The sequence below is a fragment of the Protopterus annectens genome, chromosome 16.part0, assembly GCF_019279795.1.
Source record: "Protopterus annectens isolate FY-2018-M chromosome 16.part0, PAN1.0, whole genome shotgun sequence".
NCBI classification, from domain to species: Eukaryota; Metazoa; Chordata; order Ceratodontiformes; family Protopteridae; genus Protopterus; species Protopterus annectens.
Window position 1 is genome coordinate 308,370,653 of NC_056750.1, and position 22,803 is coordinate 308,393,455.

Sequence of the window (22,803 nt, forward strand, 5' to 3'; positions counted from 1 at the left end):
GGATGAATGGATTCAAATCAACCACTGGTCTCAACATTTTCTCTTTATATACTGACAAGGGCTCAGTTACCCATCCCCTACCCGCCACAATGGGTCTCATTGGTGGATGTGTGGAGTCTTTATGTATTTTCGGTAGGCCTTGGATAGTGGGTATTAAAGGATTTTCAACCCACAAAAAATCAAACAATTCCATACTAATAATCCCACTTTTATTTAAATCGTCCAATGTATTGTACACCCCTGTGACATGTTCCTGTACTTCTTGTGCAGATATAAGTGTATAAAACTTCATGTCACTCAACATTTCCATCATATAAGAATTATAGTCAACCTTGTCTAACCCCACTACAGGGCTACCTTAATCAGCTGGTCTAGTGGAAATATTCATATCATTCCTAAGATTTTGTAGGGCTTTTTTCTGTCGAAAAGTTAAGTTGTCCTTTTTAACATTAGTACATGGGTACTTAAATATGATATAAATGTCATCTTCCACCATTTTACAAAATGCATCCAGGAGGGGGTGATAATTAGGAATAAAAACACTTGGTTTATGAAATCGTGGTAATTGAGTATTGTTAACTTCATTTTTAAAAAGTAACTTCAACTGAGTATTCCAAGCAAACAATTTAGTATCTAAAATAGTGTCTGTCATAGTACTGTTGGTAGTAGGTATAAATGAAAGACCTTTATTAAACACTTCCAATTCATATTTATCTAAAGGTCTATGTGAAAGGTTTCAAACTAAGGTGGTGTTATTTTCTCCCACATCTTCTTCAATGTGGGACCTTTCTGCTCTCCCCCTGAGGCTTTTCTTTTTTGCCTTCCCCTGCTCATTGAACGACTCCTTCCCCTTCTGTATGTATTGGTAATTGGGAAAGGGGCAGGATGTTGTGTTTCACCAGAATGTGAGATAATATTTATTCGAACAGCAGGTTCACTAACCAAAGGGTGGGCAGAGATGGAAGTGGAGGGCAAATTATGACTATGAATAGTATCATGTTCAAAATCAATGCTAATAGCTCCACTTCTAACATTCCCCAATATAACATTGTCTACAGCAACAGGTACTAGAGTATCAGCAATGGCTGAAACATTTGCATTAGGCTTAAGAACCAAATTATCATCATCTGCAACAAAATTATTAGCAGAATTCACATTGTTATTAACAATATTATTATTAGCATTGTTAGCATAATTACCATTTTCTACAATAACATTACCTGGAGGACTCTTTCTAGTATCAACAAAATTTGCACTAGCAGGGTTTAAAACGGAAGCATGTATTGAACTGTTTCTACTTCTGCTAGTGCCTTGTCTATTATTAGTAACATTTCTCGGCCAAGTGAAGACCTGGCCGTGGGAAAAATCATAAGTGTCTCTTTGAAGTTTGTGTCTTTTTTGTTCTAAAAGGCATTTCTCAAACAGGAAGAGCCGTTCCATTAGTGGCTCAACAAGTGCATCAGAAAATGCATCTATGTTTTTTTGAGATGGGATCTCAGCAGTGACGTTATCATGGGATAACGGTACAGGCAGTTTGTCTGAGTGGTTGGTATTGCAGACATTAACTTAAATGGTTTGACCTAATATTCCCTCACTATAACATCATTACACAGCTTAAGACGTTATCATAAACATGTCACTTGTCAAATATAACATTTTAAATTTATAAAACATGCAAAACCAAGATACAATGAGTTTGCAAATGTATAGAAAATGAATACTGAAAAGAAGGTGTTTTGGGGGGCTGGTGAGTTTCTTTTATTATATGTACCATTTGACAACAAATGAATGTATTGTTGTCTTAAATTAGTTTTAGAAAAGGTAAAATAATGTTTAGATTTCAGTTAGTGTACACCAGTCAAAAAATGCTTTTGTCTTCGTTATTGTAAAACTTCATTTCAAAGGTTAGGCTATAGTGCACATGCATGTATTTACACTTTGCAGTAATAGATATGAACAGAAAGATGGTCATATTAACAACATGTGAGATGTACAGGCTATATGTGTCTTACCAAGTAGGCATATATCACCTCCTATTATCCCACATGGTCTACTGGAGCGAATGGCCAGGTGACCTGGTAAATGTTGTAGCAGCTCAGAGAGATCCATTTTAATCCATGTTTTCATGATTACCAAAAAATCAGATGCATAATCTAACAGTCAGGCATGCATTTTATCAAGTTTGTTACAACTACTGCAACTATTCATGTGTCTGAGTTCTACTCATAGTGTTAATCAGTCTGGTGAGTGATTTTATAGATTCATGGATTCATAGTTATACCAAGACAAGTTAGACTTAAGACCATATAAGCCTTGTCAATATGACCCTCAGGCTGTACCCCTTTCTCAAAGAAGGCTAGGCCAGTTAGGCTTGGGTTTACATCTGTGGGGGCCCATCCAGTTATCCATGCTCCATTTGAAGGATGCTAATGAATCCCAATGTTTAACCTACAGAGGATGTCTGTTACAGAGGTGAGAGAGGTGCTGTGTGCAAAACATGCCTCTTCTTCATATTTTGTTTATCTGTTAATGGAGATTTAGGTCTTAGTGGAAGTGTTAGACTTGTGGAGGAAGTCTGTTACAGAGGTGGAAGAAGTGCTGTGTGATAAACATGCCTCTCTGCCATGTTTAGTTTATCTGTTGATGGAGATTTAGGTGTTAGTAGAAGTGTTAGACTTGTGGAGGAAGTCTGTTACAGAGGTGGGAGAGGTGCTTTGTGATAAACATGCCTCTCCTTCATATTTTGTTTATCTGTTAATGGAGATTTAGGTGTTAGTGGAAGTGTTAGACTTGTGGAGGAAGTCTGTTACGGAGGTGGGAGAGGTGCTTTCTGATAAACATGCCTCTCCTTCATTTTTTATCTGTTAATGGATATTTAGGTGTTAGTGGAAGTGTTAGACTTGTGGAGGAAGTCTGTTACAGAGGTGGGAGAGATGCTTTGTGATAAACATGCCTCTCCTTCATATTTTGTTTATCTGTTCATGAGACTTAGGTGTTAGTGAAAGTGTTAGACTTGTGGAAGAAGTCTGTTACAGATGTGGGAGAGGTTCTTTGTAATAAACATGCCTCTCCTTCATATTTTGTTTATCTGTTAATGAGACTTAGGTGTTAGTGGAAGTGTTAGACTTGTGGAGGAAGTCTGTTACAGAGGTGGGAGAGGTGATGTGTGATAAACATGCCTCTCCATGTTTTGTTTACCTGTTAATGGAGATTTAGGTGTTATTGGAAGTGTTAGACTTGTGGAGGAAGTCTGTTACAGAGGTGGGAGAGGTGCTTTGTGATAAACATGCCTCTCCTTCATGTTTTGTTTATCTGTTAATGGAGATTTATGTGTTAGTGGAAGTGTTAGACTTGTGGAGGAAGTCTGTTACAGAGGTGGGAGAGGTGCTTTGTGATAAACATGCCTCTCCTTCATATTTTGTTTATCTGTTAATGGAGATTTAGGTGTTAGTGGAAGTGTTAGACTTGTGGAGGAAGTCTGTTACAGAGGTGGGAGAGGTGCTTTGTGATAAACATGCCTCTCCTTCATATTTTGTGTATCTGTTAATGGAGATTTAGGTGTTAGTGGAAGTGTTAGACTTGTGGAACTAAAGAAGTTTAATGACAATCAGGTCTACAACTGCATGATATGCTAGACATAAGTCGCCCCTCAAAAGTCTGTAAGACACTGAATAAAAATGCTTTAAATCTTTTGCCCGGGAAATACCTGTGTTTTTTTGGGTTAAACCCTCTTATTTTGTTTTTATACAGTAATACACTTAAGGGTATTTACTCAAAAATAAATCAATGAAATTGGAAAAAAATTATCCTGTCCCGCTTTTATGTCGGGTAAAACCGATAGAAGGCTTAGGGACAGGACGAGGGAACATTTGTATCAGATACGTATCAAATCTAACACCAATGCTCTATCTAAACATGTTTTAGAGACCAATAATATGTATACATTTAAGTTTATGGTTTTGTATATTAATTCACCCAGTTTAAGGGGGGGATGTTAGGAATTGCACAGAAAGAAATGAAACCAACTGGATCATTAGACTTCAGGCACATATTAATCCTGGTCTAAATGAAAGAATTCCCCTTAAACCAGCCCTCAAGAATAGGAGATTGCTTGTTAAGTAGTTTTTAAATGTTTTTATATTTTTATATATTTATATATGTTCCAGATTTGTATTGCATATATTGTATTTGTTTTTAAAAGTATGGACCTATGAAATGTTTTTATTTAACTATGCAGTATTTCTAACTATTAATTTAGCCTATACATCAATCAGTTATGATGTCATCTTTTAATTGAAGTTGCATATATATAGATGGAGTGTGCTGAACTAATTTGTATTCATATGGTCTGAGGAAGCTTCTCTGGCGAAAGCGCTTACCTGTTATTTGTGTTTAAAATAAAAGACTGGATTTAATTAAGACTTCGTGGCATCTGACTACACTTTTTGAACTGGAAACATCATTTATACTTGGTCTGAATAGATGCTTTGAATGCTGACAACTGCCATCTTCACAGGGTTGTTCCTAAGCTTTATATATTATTTGACTTATTCATTTCTTTATTTTTTGCTCAGGAACATTAACTTCACTGTGCTGCCATTTGTTATTGCTCTTAAATAAATAGAACTATCTAATAGAAACAAGCTATTTACAAACTATTTACAAGGGTGTCTATGGTTTACATACAGTACTTGTATTTCTATGAACTTTTGAATCAAAGCTTGCTACAGTCATTACTCTCTAGTACTTCAGTTACTTTTTGCCGTGTGAGCTACGATGATGTATTATTTCGGTTCTTCCTTTGATTGTGCTCATTTCCAACTGCGATACTGTTGATGTAATACTTCTGTATTGCTTGAAGGTAGGAGAAGACTCCAACTTCCATGCCATTGGTATGTTCTTTCTTGCAGTAGCTAAAAGGGTCCATAAAACTGTATATTTCATTCATGGAACACAGTCATGTACATGCTCATTAAACCGAATCAAAGATTTAGATAACTGAAATTTATCACTGAATACCACTTGTAAAAAGTAATTGCTTTTGTCCTAATATGGTTTAATCAATTACTTAGACACTGCAAACAGAATTAAAATTAAAATGCAACAACCACTAAAACTGAATCACATTTGTTCAAAAACTGTGTTAGCCTGTAGAGTATGACTGTTTATTTGGTTTTGGAGCATGGGATTTATAACGCAAATTAGAGTTAATCTTAAATTCATAGGTAAGTATTTGAGGTAGCTGCCCTTGTGGGCCATTTTAAGGCTAGACAATTTCCCTTTATGTGCTTGAAATAACTCATCCTATTTGGTTTTAGATTGGCCTTACCATGGTAAATAATTATATATATTACCCCTAATGAAAATAACTGGAAACATACCTTAGATAATTTGATGGGACCCATACATGGGATAAAGCATTTAAGAGCTACATCTGTCCATGAGTAATACAGGGAGCATTTCTGGGGTAAATTTTCTGTTTCCTATTTCAAGACTTAAGTCACTTTTACAAGACCTTCCATTTCCCATAAGTGCTAGAGACTATACTCTCTAAAGGGTCAACCTGGCTCACAGCCCAGACACATACCAGACTAAAAGCTAGCAATCCTTCACCTTCCAGTCGTCTGTGATGTACAGGGAATCATTTCCAGAGTGTGTGTGTGTGTGTGTGTGTGTGTGTGTGTGTGTGTGTGTGTGTGTGTGTGTGTGTGTGTGTGCCTAACATCCTATTAGATTTGCACATTTGGCATAATTTGAACCTATATGTCCATTTCTAGTATGGTGGTTTCCCACAAGTTCTTCTTGTTGGCAAGTACTAACATAGTGAGTAGAACAAATACTGGTACATACATACATACAATATGCACATAACCAATACCCCCCGAAACTTTTTGTTTAATTTTTCAAGTAATATGTTCATATTGATATACTAGACTAGCTGCCCTTGTGAGCCATTTTAAGCCTAGCCAATTTCACTGAAAAGTGAGAGTCAAACCCTGTACCTTGTGTTTATAAGGTAAACACCTTAACCATTAAACCAATTCCAACCAGAGGGCTGTGGGAATAAAATCCTATACCACAGGAACTACAGCTCACAACCTTAATCTCACTGTCTCTATCCTTGGCTCATGACCCCAATGCTCTGACTTGAAACATTTGCAGAAATGGATTTCAGCACTGCTTGTGACCAGACATGAAACATCATAGAGCATGTGTTTAGGCTATCGAATGCATGATTTCAAAGCCTTGTATACATATGCAGTTTCTTTATAGTACTAGTCTGACAGCTACCAAAATATTTGTAGCTTATGCTATGCTCTACAACATAATATTAATGAGGTAAGACCAAACTTGACGACTATATGACTGTGTTGCATCATCCACCAGTGGGAGCAGCAACTGGTGAGTCCAATGATGGTCATCAGCAGCAGGTTTAAATAAAGTAAGCTAAGTCCCTAGGCAGTGAAGGGCACAATATGCAGCAGCAAAAGCAATGACAAGGCAGCAATGTCTGGTTAACATCTTTTGGGCATGCTATTCCTGTTGGGCTTTGATGGTGAGGGTATGATCTAGTTTCACTGTACATCAGAAATTAGTGTAACGTTACATGGATAGATGATGTTACCAAACATACCCTCATGTGATATGCATAAGTAGCCACTGTGTGCCTTTCTTCCAGACCTGTTTCAACGCTGAGAATAGGCAGACCTTGAGGTCTTGCACTGCATGTATGGTGTTCTGTTTCTTGAGCTCAGCCTGTTATGCACTTGCTGCTGAGAGTGTGCAGGACTCTTTACCTGCAGTGGTGGCGATGGATGATGTGCTCTTTTGTAACCTGAACCTATCTAATGCTTGCTGGTGAGGGATGCCAGTCCAGGGTTGAGGTAGAAAGGCTTTTGACAAATCTATTCATAGATGATGATCATGCCCACGTTAATGACCCATGTATGCAGCCATCCTGTTTATGTACTTTATCCCAGTAACAGACAGCACTGCCAATATGGGCAGACACTTGCAATTTAACTGAGGCCAATGCTTATTGCAGCAGTGAAAAAACATAGTCCTCATTATAAACATCATTTCATGATTTCTGGTTTTGAAAGTGGGTCATTTTCATCATCATCTTCATCATCATCATCATCATCATCATGAAGAACACATAATACACCTACCTCCACTAAGGACTGTGTAGCAGCAGATTGTCCCTGGATCATACTGCTGCACTTCTGCTAATTAATGCCCAAAGATGTCCCCATGTCAGGGAACAACTGTGATGTTAGATGGCAGGGTCAAACCCTGTGTTGTGTTGTTGGTATACAGTCAGAATGCCCTCCAAGGAAGCAGTGCACACATCTTAAGTTTGTGTTTCAGGCACAGTTACAGCACTTGTGAGACTCCCAACTACAGGCAATTCTTACAGCATAGGGGCTGGGGAGTATTCAGCCAGTGTATCCACTGGGGGCCCAATATCTTCAGCCATACATACACCCACTCCTGAGGGTTGCTCCTGACCCAGTAGTGAAACAGACACTAGAGGCACTGTGCACTATAGCTATGACATATCTCCAGGTACCTGCTTATCGCTGTCAGACACAGCAGAGGTATACACCCCAGCACCTCATACAGTGTCAGTCATTAGTACATGTCTTCTACCACCATGTCTACCTGTGAATGTATAACATAGAATATATCATGGTGAACACCATACTATATACTAGATGGATGGTCTTGTAATGTGTAGCCAAGATTCTATATGCAGCAAATTCCTTCCAGTGCAACCGTCTTTGGTTGATACAACCCGGTGCATGACAGATGTGACTATGAAAATGAATATGCATCATCCCTACTTTGATAGGGTACAGTCACTAATGTAATGCTAATCATTGCTGTGTATTGCTAACCTGGTCTACCACCCAGTGAAATATGGGTGGAATGGGTTATGCCAGCATCAGTATCCACATTCCACACCCCTAATGGGGTAAATCCTGTTTCAGTCCCTCCACCCAGTGATACAAAGAACTCCCCCATTCCTGTCATTGTTGTTGAACCTGATGGTCCACCCTGTGTGGTGATTTCTTCTTTATAGTTTTCCTGGCTTCCTGCTTGACACAAATGAGCATGTTAGTCAAATAATGATGACCATCGCTTATTGTGGAGTTATGCCCACTGCACTTATGCTTTGCAAAACATGCTGCCACATCTGGTCCTGCAATGGCTGATCTGAGTCCCCTCAATCTGTCTTTTGAAGGTCATGCATCTTTTAGACTGCACCAGACTGCTGTTTTAAGCATCATCTACTAAATCTTGCTTGTACCTGATCAAAATAGCAATGAGATTTGCTAAGAATATTTGTGCAGATTCTGAGAATGTATGTGCTCTGCAAAGGCATGTATTCACATTATGCATGCATTATATGCTGTTGGACCATATAATACTTCCTCACATTGGATAGCCCATAAAATTGTCTGCTGACATTGTATGATAAAGCTTCTCCTCACCTAAACAACATATTAGCTGCTACTGTGGTCACTAAAACATATAGGCAAACAGGTAAAGAACAAGACTTGTTATGTATACCTCTAGGGAACATTCCTACAGGTTTATCATGACCCTAATAATGCAACAGTTGTCTGAATCGGGAAAAAAAAAAAAAAAAATATATATATATATATATATATATATATATATATATATATATATATATATATATATATATTACTGGAAAACATATATTTACTGTTAAACAACTTTTACAGCAGTAGAAAAGTACAGGGCGACTCACAGAATACAAACAGCCAAAATGGTGACACCAAGTTAACTGTAAAAATCAAAATCCTTTTGAAGACTACACAGATAAATGAGATTTCCTCCCATAAATGACTATTAATTGTCTAATTATGTTTCATACCACAGACCCATAATGAGCATCACATCCACGAAAGCCTTATGAGCTGGAATTCCCAATGTGGGTGCAGGAGGTAGTCACACAGATGTACAATATGCAAATGTACAGCTAATGCTTATGCAATATGAGATTTTTAGTCATGAATATTAATGCAAGTCATTCGCATTTGGCATCTGCAATGCTGAGATGGTTGGTACAACTTACAGACATGGGGATCCTGCCTGGTGGGTGAAAGTCATGCAGGGCAAAGTTTTAGGCATTAGATTTTGGTGTGACAATCTGACAATACTAGTGTGTTGCCTCATTTCTGCCATGCAATGAAGTACAGCATTTCCTGGCCTGTATTGTGAGCAAAACATGCTGGAGGGACAGATATGTCTCAAAGATTAACCCTTTTTCTGGAACAGGCTACTTGTTCATGTGAAGCAGCACCCTTCCCTGACCCTCTTAAAATGCAGTTTGGATCAATGGATGGGCACTTCACTCCTGGGGTGGTGTCTATATCCTTTATGGATAGAGACAATCTGTAAAATACGAAAAGGCATAGGCACAAACCTAAGCCATCCTCTAGCCCTTAGGTATCAAAAATATGGGCAATCCAGGTAATAATGGTTAGGCTTGTAAGGGGTCTTCAGCCATTAGCCTGGTAATCTCCTATGAGCCCAAGAATCTATATGAATAAGGCAAAGTTAGGTCTTTATTTCTTTTACACCCACTGCGGGCAGTAACTCCTGTGCCAATAAGATGGGCCATTCAAAAATGGATACTTTGCATGACATGGGCCTCATGCTGAACAAAACAATGCTGACGCTTCTTTTATGAGAAAGTAGGTGGATGGACTCCTTTTCATCAAGAAAGGGATTTGTGAGAATTATGAGTAATTATGAAATGGCTTATTCTTTCTTGTCTGGCCATAGCTTATTTATTTATTGGCATTTGTTTACCGGGAAAGTCCACTGGGCAGAAAGAACCCATTTTCACTGGAGGCCTGGGGAGAAAAGCTCTGCAAGGCAGTTAGTATAATAGTATATAACATTCAAAATTGATAGTACATACAAGCAGTGTTAGCAAAATGGAATGATATTAAGCAAGCAGTAGAGTAGAAAGGATATACATATAACAATATGTACAGATAACACGGTTTAAGGGCACATTCTAAGCAAGTAAATTTATTGTTATGCATTTTTACTGATAAGCAGTCATATATAATGTTTACAAAGTAATCTAGTAGTTGCAGATAGCATAGGCTGTGCAGGGAAGAGTGAACTAAGTGAAGTAAGTCACTATTAGAAGAATCAAAAAGTCAATAAGACTTAGGGTGTAGGAATCAGGTTATGGATGGATGGGAATTAGGACATCTACATTACCAACGAGTAGAGAGGTGTTGGTGCAGTTATTTTTTGAAGGAGGAGATATTGCTGGAGGTTATGATCATCAGCTGGGAGTTTTGTTTTTTCTACTTGAAGAAGAAGTTGATTTTCAGATCTAAGTGGCCTATTTGGGTGGTAGTGGGTTAAAATGGATGAAAGGACTGGACAGTCTAAGGGTTTGTAAATGAGTGTATGTGCTGTGGTTAACTGTAGATAGATCAGATAATTTGGAAGTTCAAGCCAGTTAAGTGTTTGGAGGGAGATGCAGTGGTGGGAAGAGTGTTTTTTGTTGGTTGCAAACTTTGCAACCTTGTTATAGCAGGACTTGAGCATGGTCTTTAAGGAGGACTGGATGTTGGTAAGGAGAGGAGCTCCATACAGAAGAGATGAAAGTAGAAAGTTGTGGTGAGAGTATGCACTGTAGAGCTGTTGAGGAAGTGTTTGTGCCTGTACAGGGTGCCTAGTTTTTGGTTATTTTTTTAATAATATTGTGGATGTGGAGGTTGAATGTCAGGTTTTCATCTAAAGTAACATCTAGTAATTTAGTGTGGAATATGACCTCTGCAGTGGTATTATTTTGGGAAAGGATGATGAAATCTGACTTGTTAATGGAGAGGTTTTCTTATGAGTAAATATTAGCAATTTGGTTTTGTTGGGGTTCAGTGCTAGGTGGTTATTGAACATCCACACTTCATTAGCAGTAAAGGCATTCTGAGTTATTTGCTGAAGTTCTGCTGTTGAAATAGCAGAACAAATAATGGTCAAATCATTTTATCAGGAAGTAAATTCTCGTAATCAGTCAAGTATTTTAGAAGTATATAATTTTCTGGTCTATATTAGATGAACAAAAGTTCATCTTAGCGAGCGCTCACATGAGCGAAAATTGCGGAACTTGAAACTGCTATTGTGAGATTGCAGTACATTGTAGATGGGAATATTTGCCCTTTCCTCACTGTAGTGTGATCTCGAAGTTAGAATATATATTTAGGGGGGTGTGGGGGGCGCAGCCCCCCAGAATTGCAGTTTTGAGTTCCTGGATTTTCGCTCATGTGAGCATTCTCTAAGATGAACTTTTGTTCATCTAATATAGACCCTAAATTTTCTTACGTTAGGGAGCTAAAAGTTATGACAAACTGTGCCTTGTTTATAGAAGGGGTTTACACTGGCAATATATATTTCAACAGAGATCTTATATGTGCAACTTCATGATGACTTCCAAGATAGATTGTATATTTAGGGGTGTTAAACAGGACATCATAGATTACAGGTATGGTCACCCTTGTACTCACTCTATTCAATTTGCGTATTGAATGGCTTCTAGTAGGGACCATGAGAGACATAGTATAGGTATTTCCTTACCTCCCTGGATTGAATAAATGAATTACTTAAAAACAAGTTTAATATCTGATTTTTTTCAAAGATGTTGAAGTTAGAAGGCCTAGGTATTTATTTATAAGGAAATGTGTTTTTTAACAGTGAAGGTCGACTGGGAAATGAGATGGGATCTCAGCAGTGACGTTATCATGGGATAACGGTACAGGCAGTTTGTCTGAGTGGTTGGTATTGCAGACATTAACTTAAATGGTTTGACCTAATATTCCCTCACTATAACATCATTACACAACTTAAGACGTTATCATAAACATGTCACTTGTCAAATATAACATTTTAAATTTATAAAACATGCAAAACCAAGATACAATGAGTTTGCAAATGTATAGAAAATGAATACTGAAAAGAAGGTGTTTTGGGGGGCTGGTGAGTTCCTTTTATTATATGTACCATTTGACAACAAATGAATGTATTGTTGTCTTAAATTAGTTTTAGAAAAGGTAAAATAATGTTTAGATTTCAGTTAGTGTACACCAGTCAAAAAATGCTTTTGTCTTCGTTATTGTAAAACTTCATTTCAAAGGTTAGGCTATAGTGCACATGCATGTATTTACACTTTGCAGTAATAGATATGAACAGAAAGATGGTCATATTAACAACATGTGAGATGTACAGGCTATATGTGTCTTACCAAGTAGGCATATATCACCTCCTATTATCCCACATGGTCTACTGGAGCGAATGGCCAGGTGACCTGGTAAATGTTGTAGCAGCTCAGAGAGATCCATTTTAATCCATGTTTTCATGATTACCAAAAAATCAGATGCATAATCTAACAGCCAGGTATGCATTTTATCAAGTTTGTTACAACTACTGCAACTATTCATGTGTCTGAGTTCTACTCATAGTGTTAATCAGTCTGGTGAGTGATTTTATAGATTCATGGATTCATGGTTATACCAAGACAAGTTAGACTTAAGACCATATAAGCCTTGTCAATATGACCCTCAGGCTGTACCCCTTTCTCAAAGAAGGCTAGGCCAGTTAGGCTTGGGTTTACATCTGTGGGGCCCATCCAGTTATCCATGCTCCATTTGAAGGATGCTAATGAATCCCAATGTTTAGCCTACAGAGGATGTCTGTTACAGAGGTGGGAGAGGTGCTGTGTGCAAAACATGCCTCTTCTTCATATTTTGTTTATCTGTTAATGAGACTTAGGTGTTAGTGGAAGTGTTACTCTTGTGGAGGAAGTCTGTTACGGAGGTGGGAGAGGTGCTTTGTGATAAACATGCCTCTCCTTCATATTTTGTTTATCTGTTAATGGAGATTTAGGTGTTAGTGGAAGTGTTAGACTTGTGGAGGAAGTCTGTTACAGAGGTGGGAGAGGTGCTTTCTGATAAACATGCCTCTCCTTCATTTTTTATCTGTTAATGGATATTTAGGTGTTAGTGGAAGTGTTAGACTTGTGGAGGAAGAATGTTACAGAGGTGGGAGAGATGCTTTGTGATAAACATGCCTCTCCTTCATATTTTGTTTATCTGTTAATGAGACTTAGGTGTTAGTGGAAGTGTTAGACTTGTGGAGGAAGTATGTTACGGAGGTGGGAGAGGTGCTTTGTGATAAACATGCCTCTCCTTCATATTTTGTTTATCTGTTAATGGAGATTTAGGTGTTAGTGGAAGTGTTAGACTTGTGGAGGAAGTCTGTTACAGACGTAGGAGAGGTGCTTTGTGATAAACATGCCTCTCCTTCATATTTTGTATATCTGTTAATGGAGATTTAGGTGTTAGTGGAAGTGTTAGACTTGTGGAGGAAGTCTGTTACAGAGGTGGGAGAGGTGCTTTGTGATAAACATGCCTCTCCTTCATATTTTGTGTATCTATTAATGGAGATTTAGGTGTTAGTGGAAGTGTTAGACTTGTGGAGGAAGTCTGTTACAGAGGTGGGAGAGGTGCTTTGTGATAAACATGCCTCTCCTTCATATTTTGTTTATCTGTTAATGGAGATTTAGGTGTTAGTGGAAGTGTTAGACTTGTGGAGGAAGTCTGTTACAGAGGTGGGAGAGGTGCTTTCTGATAAACATGCCTCTCCTTCATTTTTTATCTGTTAATGGATATTTAGGTGTTAGTGGAAGTGTTAGACTTGTGGAGGAAGAATGTTACAGAGGTGGGAGAGATGCTTTGTGATAAACATGCCTCTCCTTCATATTTTGTTTATCTGTTAATGAGACTTAGGTGTTAGTGGAAGTGTTAGACTTGTGGAGGAAGTCTGTTACGGAGGTGGGAGAGGTGCTTTGTGATAAACATGCCTCTCCTTCATATTTTGTTTATCTGTTAATGGAGATTTAGGTGTTAGTGGAAGTGTTAGACTTGTGGAGGAAGTCTGTTACATAGGTGGGAGAGGTGCTTTGTGATAAACATGCCTCTCCTTCATGTTTTGTTTATCTGTTAATGGAGATTTATCTGTTAGTGGAAGTGTTAGACTTGTGGAGGAAGTCTGTTACAGAGGTGGGAGAGGTGCTTTGTGATAAACATGCCTCTCCTTCATATTTTTTTTATCTGTTAATGGAGATTTAGGTGTTAGTGGAAGTGTTAGACTTGTGGAGGAAGTCTGTTACAGAGGTGGGAGAGGTGCTTTGTGATAAACATGCCTCTCCTTCATATTTTGTGTATCTATTAATGGAGATTTAGGTGTTAGTGGAAGTGTTAGACTTGTAGAGGAAGTCTGTTACAGAGGTGGGAGAGGTGCTGTGTGATAAACATGCCTCTCCTTCATATTTTGTTTATCTGTTAATGGAGATTTAGGTGTTATTGGAAGTGTTAGACTTGTGGAGGAAGTCTGTTACAGAGGTGGGAGAGGTGCTTTGTGATAAACATGCCTTTTCTTCATATTATATTTATCTGTTAATGGAGATTTAGGTGTTAGTGGAAGTGTTAGACTTGTGGAGGAAGTCTGTTACGGAGGTGGGAGAGGTGCTTTGTGATAAACATGCCTCTCCTTCATATTTTGTTTATCTGTTAATGGAGATTTAGGTGTTAGTGGAAGTGTGAGACTTGTGGAGGAAGTCTGTTACAGACGTAGGAGAGGTGCTTTGTGATAAACATGCCTCTCCTTCATATTTTGTATATCTGTTAATGGAGATTTAGGTGTTAGTGGAAGTGTTAGACTTGTGGAGGAAGTCTGTTACATAGGTGGGAGAGGTGCTTTGTGATAAACATGCCTCTCCTTCATGTTTTGTTTATCTGTTAATGGAGATTTATGTGTTAGTGGAAGTGTTAGACTTGTGGAGGAAGTCTGTTACAGAGGTGGGAGAGGTGCTTTGTGATAAACATGCCTCTCCTTCATATTTTTTTTATCTGTTAATGGAGATTTAGGTGTTAGTGGAAGTGTTAGACTTGTGGAGGAAGTCTGTTACAGAGGTGGGAGAGGTGCTTTGTGATAAACATGCCTCTCCTTCATATTTTGTGTATCTATTAATGGAGATTTAGGTGTTAGTGGAAGTGTTAGACTTGTGGAGGAAGTCTGTTACAGAGGTGGAGAGGTGCTTTGTGATAAACATGCCTCTCCTTCATATTTGTTTATCTGTTAATGGAGATTTAGGTGTTAGTGGAAGTGTTAGACTTGTGGAGGAAGTCTGTTACAGAGGTGGGAGAGGTGCTTTCTGATAAACATGCCTCTCCTTCATTTTTATCTGTTAATGGATATTTAGGTGTTAGTGGAAGTGTTAGACTTGTGGAGGAAGAATGTTACAGAGGTGGGAGAGATGCTTTGTGATAAACATGCCTCTCCTTCATATTTTGTTTATCTGTTAATGAGACTTAGGTGTTAGTGGAAGTGTTAGACTTGTGGAGGAAGTCTGTTACGGAGGTGGGAGAGGTGCTTTGTGATAAACATGCCTCTCCTTCATATTTTGTTTATCTGTTAATGGAGATTTAGGTGTTAGTGGAAGTGTTAGACTTGTGGAGGAAGTCTGTTACATAGGTGGGAGAGGTGCTTTGTGATAAACATGCCTCTCCTTCATGTTTTGTTTATCTGTTAATGGAGATTTATCTGTTAGTGGAAGTGTTAGACTTGTGGAGGAAGTCTGTTACAGAGGTGGGAGAGGTGCTTTGTGATAAACATGCCTCTCCTTCATATTTTTTATCTGTTAATGGAGATTTAGGTGTTAGTGGAAGTGTTAGACTTGTGGAGGAAGTCTGTTACAGAGGTGGGAGAGGTGCTTTGTGATAAACATGCCTCTCCTTCATATTTTGTGTATCTATTAATGGAGATTTAGGTGTTAGTGGAAGTGTTAGACTTGTAGAGGAAGTCTGTTACAGAGGTGGGAGAGGTGCTGTGTGATAAACATGCCTCTCCTTCATATTTTGTTTATCTGTTAATGGAGATTTAGGTGTTATTGGAAGTGTTAGACTTGTGGAGGAAGTCTGTTACAGAGGTGGGAGAGGTGCTTTGTGATAAACATGCCTCTCCTTCATATTTTGTTTATCTGTTAATGGAGATTTAGGTGTTAGTGGAAGTGTTAGACTTGTGGAGGAAGTCTGTTACAGAGGTGGGAGAGGTGCTTTCTGATAAACATGCCTCTCCTTCATTTTTTATCTGTTAATGGATATTTAGGTGTTAGTGGAAGTGTTAGACTTGTGGAGGAAGAATGTTACAGAGGTGGGAGAGATGCTTTGTGATAAACATGCCTCTCCTTCATATTTTGTTTATCTGTTAATGAGACTTAGGTGTTAGTGGAAGTGTTAGACTTGTGGAGGAAGTCTGTTACGGAGGTGGGAGAGGTGCTTTGTGATAAACATGCCTCTCCTTCATATTTTGTTTATCTGTTAATGGAGATTTAGGTGTTAGTGGAAGTGTTAGACTTGTGGAGGAAGTCTGTTACATAGGTGGGAGAGGTGCTTTGTGATAAACATGCCTCTCCTTCATGTTTTGTTTATCTGTTAATGGAGATTTATCTGTTAGTGGAAGTGTTAGACTTGTGGAGGAAGTCTGTTACAGAGGTGGGAGAGGTGCTTTGTGATAAACATGCCTCTCCTTCATATTTTTTATCTGTTAATGGAGATTTAGGTGTTAGTGGAAGTGTTAGACTTGTGGAGGAAGTCTGTTACAGAGGTGGGAGAGGTGCTTTGTGATAAACATGCCTCTCCTTCATATTTTGTGTATCTATTAATGGAGATTTAGGTGTTAGTGGAAGTGTTAGACTTGTAGAGGAAGTCTGTTACAGAGGTGGGAGAGGTGCTGTGTGATAAACATGCCTCTCCTTCATATTTTGTTTATCTGTTAATGGAGATTTAGGTGTTATTGGAAGTGTTAGACTTGTGGAGGAAGTCTGTTACAGAGGTGGGAGAGGTGCTTTGTGATAAACATGCCTTTTCTTCATATTATATTTATCTGTTAATGGAGATTTAGGTGTTAGTGGAAGTGTTAGACTTGTGGAGGAAGTCTGTTACGGAGGTGGGAGAGGTGCTTTGTGATAAACATGCCTCTCCTTCATATTTTGTTTATCTGTTAATGGAGATTTAGGTGTTAGTGGAAGTGTGAGACTTGTGGAGGAAGTCTGTTACAGACGTAGGAGAGGTGCTTTGTGATAAACATGCCTCTCCTTCATATTTTGTATATCTGTTAATGGAGATTTAGGTGTTAGTGGAAGTGTTAGACTTGTGGAGGAAGTCTGTTACATAGGTGGGAGAGGTGCTTTGTGATAAACATGCCTCTCCTTCATGTTTTGTTTATCTGTTAATGGAGATTTATGTGTTAGTGGAAGTGTTAGACTTGTGGAGGAAGTCTGTTACAGAGGTGGGAGAGGTGCTTTGTGATAAACATGCCTCTCCTTCATATTTTGTTTATCTGTTAATGGAGATTTAGGTGTTAGTGGAAGTGTTAGACTTGTGGAGGAAGTCTGTTACAGAGGTGGGAGAGGTGCTTTGTGATAAACATGCCTCTCCTTCATATTTTGTGTATCTGTTAATGGAGATTTAGGTGTTAGTGGAAGTGTTAGACTTGTGGAACTAAAGAAGATTAATGACAATCAGGTCTACAACTGCATGATATGCTAGACATAAGTCACCCCTCAAAAGTCTGCAAGACACTGAATAAAGGAACAGTGCTTTCAGACTCTTCTGGTAGCCCTGGGTCAATAGGCCTGTGATCTTTTTGGTTAGGAGCCTCTGTGACCTTTCTGCTTGTTTGATATGTCTAGTGAAGTACATCTTGATGAGGGTATTGTACTCAATAACTGAATCAATGCCAAATATAAGAGAATGATAATCCCCTTTGATCTAGATGTTTTTCCCTTGGTGATTAGCCTGCTATTTCCATACAGTTATCAAATATTGAGAGTTATCAATCCAAGTTCCAAGAACATTAAATATGTTTTGTTTTTTTTAGTGGAGCATTGGTGATTCAGGATGTCGAGAGAGGACTTCGCCTACCAAATGCAATGATACTGTATTTTTACCATTTCATTTTTCTCTATTTTCGGTACACCAAGCGTTTACAATGGAGAGTTTTTGTTGGAAAGTTTAGGTATCACATGGGGACTTAATGATAATACCCAGTCTGCAGTCATATGCAAAGTTAGTAATCTAGAGAACCTGACTCCCTGCCTGGAGACCAAAAAAGTAAATGCTAAAAAGGAGGGGTTCTAACACTGAATCCTGAGGGACACCACTGGTTATCTTCATACTTTTTATGAGGTTTCTGTGACTTCTACTATGTGGGTTTTGTCTTTTAGCCAGTTTGATTTTCATCTTACCACACAGGAATCTAATTTAAATCGTTTTGCTTTCTTACGATGCCAGACTGTGGTATGGTAACAAATGTCTTGGCCATGACTAGCTATGCTGTGTACACTGCATTGCTCTTGCCAACTGCCTGTGTGACCTTCTCAAGGAAATTAACTAGACTTAATAGACAGGATCTTACCTTGAAAAAGTCTAACTGCTGAGTGTCAAGTCTAACAAGGTTTTTGATATCAAAGTTTAAAAATCAGTAATAATATATCCCATGGTCTTGAAATGAGACCAGACTGGATGATAGGTTGATAATTCCTAGGGTCAGAACTGTGACCACACTTATGTAGGGGCATCACAAGCTTAAAGAATTTGTGGAGTGGGTCAGCAAGGTTAACTTTGTTCTACTTTTTAGGAATCCATTACCATGGAGAAAGTATTTCTGGTTTTATTCAGCACATTCATTGCATATTCTGTGTTGTTAAAAGCCGAGGTAAGTGATTCTAGAATTTGTGGACAATGAATAGTAGTCTTGGGGGTGAATTTATCACTGAATTTGTTTTGGAGTATATTGGCAATCTCATTTGGGTCAGAATGAAAGATGTCATCTCATTTGGGTCAGAATGAAAGATGTCATCTTGAACAAACTGCGGGCGATGTAGGGGGGTGTTTCTTAGTTTCCAAACATAGCTGAAGCAAGCTGTATATTTATCTATATTACTGATGCCAGTCAATGTTCATGGTCAGCTTTAGTGACTCTAACAATGATTTTCAATTTCTTTGGAGTGTTTTTAATACTCTCCCTAATGTGAGAGGTTTTAAATCCGCTGTATAATTTTTTGTTGCAAAACATATTAATGTTGATGATCTATCAGGATGGCTTATTTTTTAACATTGTAAGATATTCAGTTCTAATAGGAACTGTCATTTGTATGCATTTATCTAAAAAGGCTTAGAATTCTTTGGGGTAGCTAGCCACGGCATCTAAGTTGGGATTACTGCAATCATAAAAGATTTTGATATCACATCATAAAGTAGAATAAGGTTCATATGTTTGCGATTCTTAACTTCAGAGATATTTAATGTGGGACTTTTGAAATTTTCAAAGTGAACTTTATAAGTCTGTGGTCAGGCTTCAGTGGTAAAGGGGATATCAGAGAAGGAGGAGTGCGTAAGGAGCTATAGTCATGAGAACCAGCTCAAAAATACTGTGCCCTCTCTTGATTTACATCTGCTACAAGCAGTGCTTTTACTAAGTCTAAGAACTTCTGGGCATAGCCCACATTAGAGATGTTGGTGTTCCAGTTTTTTGATGGGTTGTTGAAGTCACCTAATATAATGGGATGGTTGTTGATATGGAGATCATCAAGCATATTGAGGAATCTTAGGTGATCGTCAGGTGACATAGAGGATATTCTGTAACAGGCTATTAGTTGATAATTTCTCTTATCTAGGTTGATTTCAAGTTGAATGAGTTTTACTTCTGGGTCCCTAGGAATCTGCCTGGAGGTAACATGGTTCTTAACAAATATAGCTAGATACATATAGATAGATACATAGATAGATACATATATGCCACTACTGTTTTGATCCTGAAGGTATGAAAGGTGCAAAACCCGAGTTTAGAGGGAGTAGTTTCTTTTCATTTAAACCAGGTTTCAATAATTACACAAACATGGATGTTTTCCAAAATGCAGGAGAGTCACAAGAATGGGCAGTTTATTATTACCACTTCTGACATTTAGGATAGCTACCCTAATGTGATCTGATTTTGGCTTCAGTGTGCTTGTTACACTGGAATATCCATTAAATATTATGTGATATGGAAGGTTATACATTTTACATTGGTAATGGTTCAGTCTTAGAGATCAGGGTTACTTTATCTATCTCTTGCACTTGGCAGAAGCCATATACTTACAACTAACACAGACTGGCATTTTGATTATCTAATGGAATATAACTAAAATTCCAATAGCCGTGTCTGCTTTGATGACAACATTTCTGAGTGCAAGCTCTATCTTCAGTTATACAGTCTTATTGCTGATTAACACATTAAGACTCTTTGTGATTATGAAGGTAGTCCTTTTCCTTCTAAGATTCATGTGGTTGTTTCAGATGACAGACTGTTAAATACTTTTGTGTGACTGTTTGGTATCAAGAAAGCACAAAAAATCCTTACATATCCAAACAAACTGTGCTATTTCATAATGTTGTAAAATTCCTCAGAGTAATATGGTCAAAATTTAGTGTACTATCTTTTACAGAGAGCTATGAAGAAAATCTGAACTAATTTAAATCTTTCTTTTATTTCCCAGCTAGAATGATTTGCACAGCTTTTACAGCAATTTAAGTGATCTGTTGTCTGACTGCATCACAGAGGTTCATGACACTTGGTGACTTGTTCTCTGACTTTTATTTAAATTTCTGCAAGCCTGTTGGGTTTCTAATACCATGATGGGGAATGGACCTCATTCCTAAGTCAAAGTGTGATTCATGTTCATGAAATCAGTATCGTTTCAATCTTTGATTTTAGCAAGAAGCACTCTTTGCAGCACCCACAATGTGCCCAGCAATAACTCCTTCTGCATTCATATGGACTTACATGTATCGGTAACAAATCTAAGTGTTGTTGTTGTCTTTCAGCTTTTCCCAGTTAGGGGTCGCCACAGCGGAGCTCCCGTCCGCTAATGATTGGCATTAGATTTTCTCAAACGCCGAGGTGCCAGCTCGACGTTCAACCTTCAGCGAAGGCCCATTTATGCATGTCTTTCGAGCACCCACCCAACCGCAGTGAGGACATACAGACTCCACACAGAAGGCACAAATCTAAGTATGATTGCAAATTCTTTTTTGTAAGACCTGTTGCTCCTACTACTGTTGGAACTGTCTGGGTGTCTTTCTTTCACATTTCTCTAATTTTTGCCTGCAAATCCTGGTATTTTATGACTTTGTGTCTCTCTTTTGGGATGAACTTGAAGTCTGCTTTATTCAAATTAAGGAAGATAGTGTATCACACTGTTTGATCTGCAGACAGAGTCTGTGCAAGACAGGGGGAGATAACCATAATGAATCATTTACTTCACCTTGTTTTATTAATCTGCTGAAGCAAATTTAGATCTCTGGGTTCTGTAATTGCTGAACTATTTCACTTATGAAGGTACAGCATATCCTAGACTGATTCCACAGAAGGTGAGGTGTAGGTCTACCCTGAAGGGTCTGTACGATACAGAAAAAAAGGAGGCAATGCTTCTAGTCTTTTTTGGTATTTTAGGTCTTTTAATCATATGATCATCTTTGTCAGGCACCTCTTTTTTTTTTAACAATTGTTTGATATGGCTAGTGAGGTACATCCATTTGGGGGTATTATGCTATAAAACTAATCTGAACAGTGTTGAATATAAGGGGACAATGACCTCTTTATATGAATGATATTCCATTGGTAATTAGCTGTTATAAGTATACGGATTTCCAGAGAACTATTTGTACATGGTAATTAAAAGAGAGAGAATTATCAACCCAGATTCCAAGGTCTCCCAACTACATTCTCCTTTTGAAGTCAGGTGTTCTCAATATTGTATGCTGGGGAAAGGGTTGTCTATTAAATGCGACAATGTTGCACTTTATAGCATGTAATTTAAGTCCATTTTCAGTACATTAGGTATTTGTACATACCCATTGTTGCTGTAGGAGTCATCAGATGAGGACTGACTCTCTTTCTGAAGTAATCTGCAAATTTAGCATGCCAGTGGTCTTGTTTCTTGATTGGGAGGTCAGAAAAGTAAATACTGACTAGAAGTGGTCCCATTCCTATGGAACCCTGCAGGTTACCTTCATGCCATATGATGCCACATTTACCACTTGTACTGATTAGGTTATTTCTTTTAACCAACTGGCTGTCCATCTTACCACATAGGGATCTACTTGTATTGCATTAAGTTTACTAATAATGCCAGCAAGGAGGATGGTGTTGCATGCCTTTGCTAAATCAAGGTCAGCCATATGGAGAATGTGACCACTGCCACACAGACTGTATTACTATTTCAAAGAACTTTCATTAAAGCATTTTCAAAGTTGATATATTATATAGCTAATCTAAGATGGATCATACCAAGACTAATATGTCATACTTGATGTTATGATTATTTTTAATTGCTCTAAAAATGCTTAATCCAAAATATGTTTCAACACTAAAATGGAATATCCCTAATTTAAATGATTATGAATGCAACCCTTTACAGTTTTCCTTTATTTGTAGAAGAAAAAGCAGGCAATTTATTTAATAGGCAACCATATTACTGTCCTTTAGAGAGAATGTAAAACATGCAAAGTGACATCAGTTCATAATGTAGACGAAGGTACTCATGCAGACACTAAAACTACCTTTTCTAATTATAACAAAGTTGAGATTAATACAAAAACAGATTGCGGTACCAGTCAACTGGTTAAGCCATGCTGAAGAGCTATC